The sequence below is a fragment of the Mustela erminea genome, chromosome 13 (assembly GCF_009829155.1).
Source record: "Mustela erminea isolate mMusErm1 chromosome 13, mMusErm1.Pri, whole genome shotgun sequence".
In the NCBI taxonomy this organism is placed as follows: domain Eukaryota; kingdom Metazoa; phylum Chordata; class Mammalia; order Carnivora; family Mustelidae; genus Mustela; species Mustela erminea.
The window spans coordinates 34,475,890-34,484,707 of NC_045626.1; the positions used below are offsets into that span (position 1 = coordinate 34,475,890).

General features: G+C 40.2%; 1 long non-coding RNA gene across 1 annotated transcript in view; it reads right to left on the reverse strand.

Annotated features, from left to right (window-relative positions):
• The window catches only part of LOC116572308, a 29,700-nt gene extending 24,359 nt beyond the window's left edge, over positions 1-5,341 (reverse strand). The window contains exons 1-2 of the long non-coding RNA XR_004278210.1: positions 5,182-5,341; positions 2,020-2,109 (exon numbers count right to left, since the gene is read on the reverse strand). This is a non-coding gene — a long non-coding RNA (uncharacterized LOC116572308). The remainder of the gene's footprint in view (positions 1-2,019; positions 2,110-5,181) is intronic.
• Between the last annotated feature and the right edge of the window lie 3,477 nt (positions 5,342-8,818).

The window sequence follows — 8,818 nt, forward strand, 5'->3', positions numbered from 1 at the left end:
TGAAATTCGGTCCTGACAAACGCACATTAATGCCATTGGCTAGGGAGAGGGGCGGACGGGAAAGTGCTGACCTACAGAAGGCACATTTTCTGAAGGTGTCCGCGGACCGTGCTGTTGGAAAAACCACAGAGGGGATCATTAGAGCCAAGAGCCTCTGGGAGTTTTCTTTTTATTTTAAAATAACACAGCAGCGTGGGAAAGAGGGTTTTTTCCCCCCACTTCTTTCCCCACACCTGCCCACGCCTACTCTCCGGTACTTCTGCCAATTGGAGTAGCTCTTAAAGACATTTTCCAGGGATTAGTGATCAAAGCCGACATCCTGTAAGGAAATAGAGATCTTCTAAAAACAGGAGTACCCGATTTAAATCTCCGTATGGCAGATGTTTTTTTAAAGGAAAACCTGTTTCGTCTCAATGCAGGCAGGACAAGCCCAGCCTTCATTTATGCTCGTTCCTCTCACAATCTTCCTTTCGGATGTGGTGGGGGGGAGGGTGGGGGGATCATGACTGTTCAGTTCGTAGCACATTTCTCACTTTCGTTTTGATGGTATTTCCAGAAAAATGTCATAGAACCAGATGGGCCACCTTCCCCCGCAACTCCCAAAGTTAGCTTTACCTTCAAGAAGAAAACACCATCAACGGTTTAGCACATATTTCGCAAGATTTCCTTCTTAGGTTTGTTTTCTTGTTCTAGGCGCTCTTTCTGTATTCTGAACTGGGCGTATCCTAAAGGCCTTTTGCCTTGCTGGTTAACGTTGGGTGCATCGAGGCTGGCCACAGTGAGGAAACACAGGAAGAAAAGATACCAGGCTACGTCCTCAGGGGACTTACCATTTACGTGAGAAAAGAATATGGATTTGAAAATAAGAGTTCTACTCGAGATAGTTCAGGTTGCCGGTAGAGGATCCAGGTGCCGAGACTGGTAGATCAAGCATAAGAATCATCTACTGATAATCTTAATAATCTACTTGAGTTTACTCAAGCAAACCTTGAGTAATGAAGCTACCCACCTACACACACAGACCACCCACGCACGTGATCTTTTGTTCAAATCTAAAAGATTCATTTGTCCTAGAATTGCTGACCTGTGTTCTTTTACTTCTGCTTGATACCCCTCAAGGTTCTAGAAGCTGGAGAAGAATTTGATTTGGAGTTTACTTAGTTCACAATGAAGACACCTCAGGCCTGACTCTGTATTTGTGGTTTCTTTGGACCTTGTTCCTAGACACAAAGAACTTGTTTCCCTCAGTGAGGCTTTGTTTCTCTGGTGAGGTCCTAAACTCCTGAGCTGATTCCCCAAAGTTCCTTCACCTACTCTCATAAAGCTCTCACAGAGCCCTAAGTCTCCCAAAGGGAGGGAAGTTGTCATTGTTCCCAGAGACTGCTCATTGTCACGGCCCCTGGCAGGTGGCATCCTTTCCTGGTGGTTTTTCTTCTTCTTCTAACACCCTATCCAGTAGGGATCACTCATCAGGTCCTTTCAGAGTGGCAATGCCTCATTGTACAGATTCTTTTGCTAGATGCCAAAGTGTCATTTGCTTAAGCAGTTCTTAGTAATAATATGGAAATAATAGCTAATATTAATTAAGCACCTCTTGTTATTGTGTGTAATAGATGGTCTATGCTAAGTGCATTACAGCATTACTTCATGTAGTCCCCATAACAGCCCTACGAAGTAGGTATATTTATTGTCCCCATGTTTAATGTGAATAACCTCAGGCTTAGAGACTTTGCTAAGAATGTCAAGATTATATAGATAGTAGGTGACTGTGTCAAGGCTTGCAAGCGACTCTGACTGCTTCAAAACGTTCTGCTCTTAGTGTCTGCCTTTCTGTATGAACACAAAGGAGATGATAATATGGAAGGTATACAGAATTGTTATTCTCCCACCAAAACTACTTTAAAACCAGGGGAAAGCTTGGGACTAAGAAAAAAGATATGTGAACAAACAAAACAGATATCAAAACGTCCATGCACTGAGGCATACTCTGACTCGTAGGAGAATCATTCAGGTCTTTACCAGTGACTGGTGATTCTTCTTTTCCAAATAATCATCTTCTTCTGTTCTTTCACTTACCAAAGGACAAAAAGCAATCACTCCCCCTTTAATCTGTAAGGAAAATGAAGTTGGTGGATACTATAGTTCTATTCCCAAGGAAATAAGGCTAATAAATGGAGAGGCAGGATATCAATCTGTTTGTCTGCGTCCTAACCATGATTTTTGAGAGGGCTTTTGGAAAACATTCTCTAAAATAAAATTCAAATGTTCAGTTAATCTTCATCACTGTAAAGGGGTCCTTGTAAAAAAGGGATCGTAAGTTATCGTTTTTTAGAATTGCAAAAACACTCCTCTAATTCAAACTCTCACTGAATGGTTGAGTTCTACGTCTTCATGGAATGTGAGAACATAGTGTTTTGAAGGATCCTGTTGAACCAACCTAGGCTACAGTTAAGCACAGTTGTACCAACCTAGGCTGCAATTGGTCATGAGTCTAGACTATGGCTAGACCATGGATTAATTATAACTAACCCAAAGTCTAAAATGTATAATCTCCAAGAAGCCTTTCATGCCTTCACAGGCCATGCCACAATTGGCATGGAATTCCAAGTCAAGAGACTGGTTTTAAGTTTCTTTATGTAGTTAGTGTCAACATAGTACTCTTGTAAATATTCATAAACATCTCAATAATCCTGTCTTGACAGGTATAAAATAAAATTTTCTTACAATAATACAGATAAGAACAGCTCTATAAAGTTTTTCAAAGTACAGATCAGTGACTCTGTTAAACGGACATGAAGCCCTATTAAAAAATACTTCGCAGGTGTGCAAAACCACAGCTGTTTCCAGCAGGCCCTGCATGTTTGTTCCAGTGAATAAGTAGCATACATGTGTAGGTGAACATCTGGAATTGGCTAGACAGCTCTCCATCTCTATTTTCAAACATGTTTGCTCAGTCTCAAACATACCTTCTTTGAGGATTAATTCCTTCAGTATAAATTTTCTGTGTCTTCATCTGAGGACTTCTAAAATTATATCATAAGGAATTTCCATTCTATGAGGTCCATATTAAGGACATGTTTATGACAAAACTCTTGAAGATTTAGTCTCAGTGCAGGATTCTGTTGAGCTTAGCTCATCCTCTGGACATAAGGGATTTAAAACATCCCCACAGGACATTTGTATAGCAGGTACAATTTTGAAATCCCCACATCTAATTAAACTTAACACATGTTTACTGAACATCTGCTTAACACAGCTCTAGTTACTGAGAGATGCAAGAGGAAGTACAGAAACTTCTCTGGGTAAATGTAAGCTTAGCTGAGAATAAAGGATTTGTATACCTGAAGTAACAAATAAGCTGATAAGGGAGAATATGAAGTTCAAAAGCATGATGAAATGTATTATAGCCAGATATATACCAGAGTATCAAGGAGAGGTCAGTGTTGAAATTAGTATCGCCCTAAGATACTGAGTGACTGAACTTCTGCCTGGACTTCCCATGTGGACAAGAGTGATCATCAAGAGAATGGATGAAGACTTTTCCACCAAAAGAGAGGCAAGATCATGGCTAGCATTTGGGTAGGACACGGCGAATTGTGAAACAAACTGATGTGAGAGTCACATGCTACAGATGAGGTTGGAAAAGATGTTTGATCTTTTCCATGATGCTGTCCTCATGCATCCCAATATGGACTTACAGAATGCTCCTCCCACATTCACAGAAGAAACAATGGGCCCCAACTGCAAATTGGAGGAACTGGCCAGAGCTCCCTGTGGATTCTCATTGAAATATTTCTCATCAAGAGGGCATTTAAGAGGATAGAAAGGGGTGCAAATGGCCAACAGGAGGACTCACTGAAATGAAAGCAGCAAAATAATTTCCCAGATTGCCACTGACTATTAAAATAGGCCATGAGGGTCCACGGTTATTACTTTAACAATTAGTTAATTTTAGCAGCAGGGAGGCCATTAGCTGACCAGCTCACTCCTCTGCCCAGCATATCCTAGCCAATGAGCTGTGATTGGGGCAATAAAAATGAGATTGTGCCTAAGCAATAAAATATTTAGACTTTTAATATGTTGGTGGAAATGGACTACATTTTAAAGTGACAGAGCATCATATTTTCCTTCTCTTTATTTATTTTTCCAAGGCCAATGTGCCTAATCGTTGCCTCAGCAGTCTGAGAGAAGGTATAATAAAAGCAAAGGAAAGACTGTAAGAAGAAACGAAAATTAATGAAATTAAAAAGGAAGGACTCAAATATGTTCCGTGTGCAATGGCGAGTAGAAATACTTCGATTTTATTTCTAAAAAGGAAAACAGTACATGTGTAAAATTGCAGTATAAAAATCAGATTGGCATCATTTATAAAGACTGTGAGAATCAATGATGTACACATAACTTCATCTGTGAGTAGTGTCTATGGCTAATGTCTTTATCCATAAATGTCACCCAAATGTAAGTAAATTGCCAATTTTAAATTAATTTGCAGAACGCATACAAATAACTTAAACATTCTATATGCAAGTTAATGTAAATATTGCAAAACCCCTGAAAACAGAAATGAGTATGCATAACTTTCTGCGCCAGTAAAGCCAACATTCATACCGCTATTTCCTTTCAACTGAGGTTTGTTTTTCTACATCAAATGGTAAGTGTAAGGTAAACTTGAGATACATCCTGAGTTTTATCTTCCTTAAAATCCTCCCCACTGCATATATGTAATAACAGCCATCCAGTCAGAAGTAGTCTCTCTTCACCCATGGTCTACAGTTGAGCATTTTTTCTCTTACTGGGAATGTGACTTCCCATTTGCTCTCCCTACCCAAATTCTACCCACACATTAAAATGTATTATGTCCATCCTGAGAAATTGAGCTTCCTACTAATAAACACACCCATTTCTCACAACATATTAAAAATTGGCAGTATTCTAAAAAGACTTAGTTATAATCTTAAGCCATTAGGAAAGCCTTTCCAGTGAAGCGGACACCTGAGCAGCCCTTTAAAGACAGCTCTTGTTTGGAGAGGGAGGAAGAGCAAACCAAGCCCTACGGCTAAAAGACAAGGCCCAGATGAGAGAAGGTTTAAGAAATACACTTGGTATTTTGTCAAGGGCAAGGGCTACTTGGCATGAGGAAGACTTAAGTGAACAGCAATAGCAGAATACCTCGCAACTTACCAATGGTCCTCCAAGCCAGCTAGCTCAACACAGGCACAACACCTTCCAGGCCAGGTTATACATCCCCTGGACCAGGAGTTAATTCCCTTTGCTTCAGACTCTCAGATGGGCAGCCTTTGCATTGCTCTCATGGCATTGCATCATCGTTGAGTTCTTGGCACATCAGTTAGTTTCAAATTTACTAGTATTCATTATTTGTTTAAAAAAAAAAGAAAAAGGAAAGAAAGAAAGAGGATAATTTACATTTCCTGACTCAAAGCCAAGGCCTATTCATCATCGCCTGCACATCGGTTATAAAGATGATAAATGAATGTATAGTAACTGAACCCTAAAACAAAATAATGTGTTTTTCTTAAAGCTTCGCAGGGCTGCATTTCCGTTGTAATTAGTTGACTTTTTTTAATCAAATTCTGTTAAGCGGCAGTCAAAATGAAAGCTGATTTTCAGACTGCTAAAAGCAGCCCAAAAAAAGAGAAGAGGAGAGAAAACAAGGATATTTTTTCACATTTAATGCTACAAAAATATCAAGGTAATTGCATAACTTTCAGAAACAGCAAGAATATAATCACGTCTTGCTGAGTGTATGATATTCAAATATAGGATGCTCGAAGAGAATTTACCATTTGATAAAGAACGAGTTAAATTGCTGTTCCAAATTGGGCAATTCATATAGAAAAGGACATCTTTAACTTTTTATTACCCATAGGGTAAGTTTCCAACCCCCAAATATTACTATTTCACTTGTGTACTCCAACCTAAACTTAGTGCCCATTCTCTCAAAAGCATTTACTCATTCCATTTTATGGTTCCTTGTTTCCGAGCCTAATATTATTCTGCCTTTCTTCGGTGCCTACTCTACCTTCTTCCTACCTAGTTCCTGTAATTCTAGTCTGTATCCCTTCTCTGAGAGGCCTTCCCGATGTCTCCATTTCACAATGTTAGCTCAACCTGTAGCTCCTCACATCTCTCACAGCACACTTGTGAAATCATCAGTCTTTTGTTCTTCGATTTTGAACGATTATTAACTTCTCAGACATGTTTCCGTGCGCATGTCTCCCTGCCTAAATTTCCTAACCCTTAAGGGGAGGGGACACTTTCCTAAAAGAAGTTTCTGTTGTTCACAGACTGACCACCTTGTGGGGGGGAAAGGCAGGTCCTCATCAAATTACAGCAGCGACACGGGCAAGGCAGTGTGACCTCTCATCTGTTCAGTCTCAGCCCGGGTGGACCTGAGAATCCAGGTCCACCTCCTTGATTTCCTCTCACCAAGAAAGCAGGTGGAGGGGAGGAGTGTATACCCGTCGTCACACTTGATATGTACTGGATATCTTTTTCTACACAGGACCTGAACCTGGAATACATTTGAAGTATTAGAAAATCATCTTGAGTAACCTTGTCCCTTTGTTTTACCTTCTTTCCTGTTCCACAGCCCCCGTTTTCCAAACACATATTCATCCACACAAAATGCCCCAGGGCCTTTGTGACCTTAACTTTCCTCTTCATTTACTATTGGGACCTGTTCTCAGATCATGCCTTCTTTCTCCAGGATAAACATTTGTTAATGACCTAAACTCTAGTCCCTAAAGGGTAACACCTTCCAGGGGTGAGTAAGGCATTCACTGTTCATGGGCTTGGTGCTGTGACAGTGCATAAAGGCTAGTATTCAGTAAGCACAAACCATGTGCCAGGAAATCCATTATGTGATTTATAAATGTTTTAATCTCATTAAAGTTTCCAAATTTTCATGTAACATTGCACCCTTACTAACAGCCTTGGGGGAAGAGGTGTCCATCTTTCTATGTAAATCTAATTTTTCATTTCAACTCCAGATCTGACCCACCTGCAAAGATTTCTAATCTTAGAGCCTCTCTCTCTCTCTTCTTTTTTTCTTGATGTTTATGTTTGTTCTTTAGAAGGTACCTTATTTTCACCCAGAATTAAGTCTTCTTGTTAGCTTTGCCTGTTCTGCAGAAAAGTCTTTGCAGTCCACACACACAGGACACCCTGCACCTTAAGATGTTTTTCTTCTACTTTATTTACACTCATATATTTCACTTGACATTTCTTGGATGCTCTTCCTTGGGAAAATCAGTTATCTGTGTATCTATGCCCATTTATCTCATTTGAGGGTAGGGAATTTGAGGTGCACATGATTCCCCACCACTCTACAAACTTTTCTAGACTTTGTGTCTTTGGAGCAGCAGAAGATAAGGGATACCTAAGTGGTCAGGAACTCTCTTCATGGTAAGGATACAGGTATTCTCCCAACCCAGTCATTCACAAATTTGACCTGAATCAGCACCATCTATAGGGGTGGCTAAAACCCCAACTGCTTGGCCCCAATCCTTGAGTTTCTGATTCAAACGGGTTGAAGTTAGGCTTGAGAAGGTATGTCCCTAACAAGTTCTTGAATGGTACAGATACTGTTCATCCAGTAATCACACTCTGAGAATCACTATCCTAAATTTAAGTGATCTCCATTTTGACAAGGATGTTGAAAAGGGGTTCATTTGTTTTCAGAAATTATAAACAAATATATCTATCCACACCATCCAGTAGGGTGTTTGTTTCTTCTTTGTTTTTAAAATTGGTTTCCATGATGGCTAGGCAATGCTCTTTTAACCAAAAGTCAGAATAAGTTTTCTAATATAAGTTTTAACATTTCTTTTCAACAGTTAAAACCCTTCAATAACTCACAATAACTGGCAGGATAAATATGAAAATCCCTTAGCATGGACTCAAAGGTTTCACATTCTGTTCTGGGCTCACCTGTCCAGACTTCTCTCCTACCACCATCATTCAGTGTTGTAGAGTGAGTTGTGTCCTCCTGAAATGTCACATGCTAATGCCCTAAGCCCTGGTATGTCTGTGTATGGAGATGGAACCTCGAAGGAATTAAGACTAAATGAGGTCTTGGGGCACCTGGGTGGCTCAGTGGGTTAAAGCCTCTGCCTTCGGCTCAGGTCAGGATCCCAGGGTCCTGGGATCAAGCCCCGTATCGGGCTCTCTGCTCAGCAGGGAGCCTGCTTCCCTTCCTCTCCCTGCCTGTCTCTCTGCCTGCTTGTGATCTTTGTCTGTCAAATAAATAAATAAAATCTTAAAAAAAAAAAAAAAAAAAAAAGACTAAGTGAGGTCCTGAGGCTCAATCCAATGGGATTAATGTCCTTAGAAGAAGAGACACCAGAGAGTTTGCTCTCTCTGGCTTGCTCATTCTCACACACTCTCTTTTTTCCCCCCTCACTTTCTCTCCTCCCTCTTTCTCTCTCTCTTTCTCTCTCTGTCTACCCTCTGTGAGAACAAAGTGAGAAGGCAGCCATCTACAAGCCAGAGAAGAGAATCCTCACCAGAAACTGAATTTGTCAGCATCTTGATCTTGGCCTTTCTAGCCTCCAGAACTGTGAGAAAGTTTATTTCTGTTGTTAAAACCATCTAATCTGTGGTATTTTGTTACAGCAGTCCAAGCATACACGACAACTTGTGTCCTTGTATTACTCAGGTTTCTCCAGAGAAACAGCACCATTGGGATATCTGTATATACAGAAGATCCCTGACTTATGATGGTTCGGACAATTTTTTGACTTTACAATGGTACATAATTGATATGCATTCAGTAGAAATCAAACTTCAAATTTTTAAT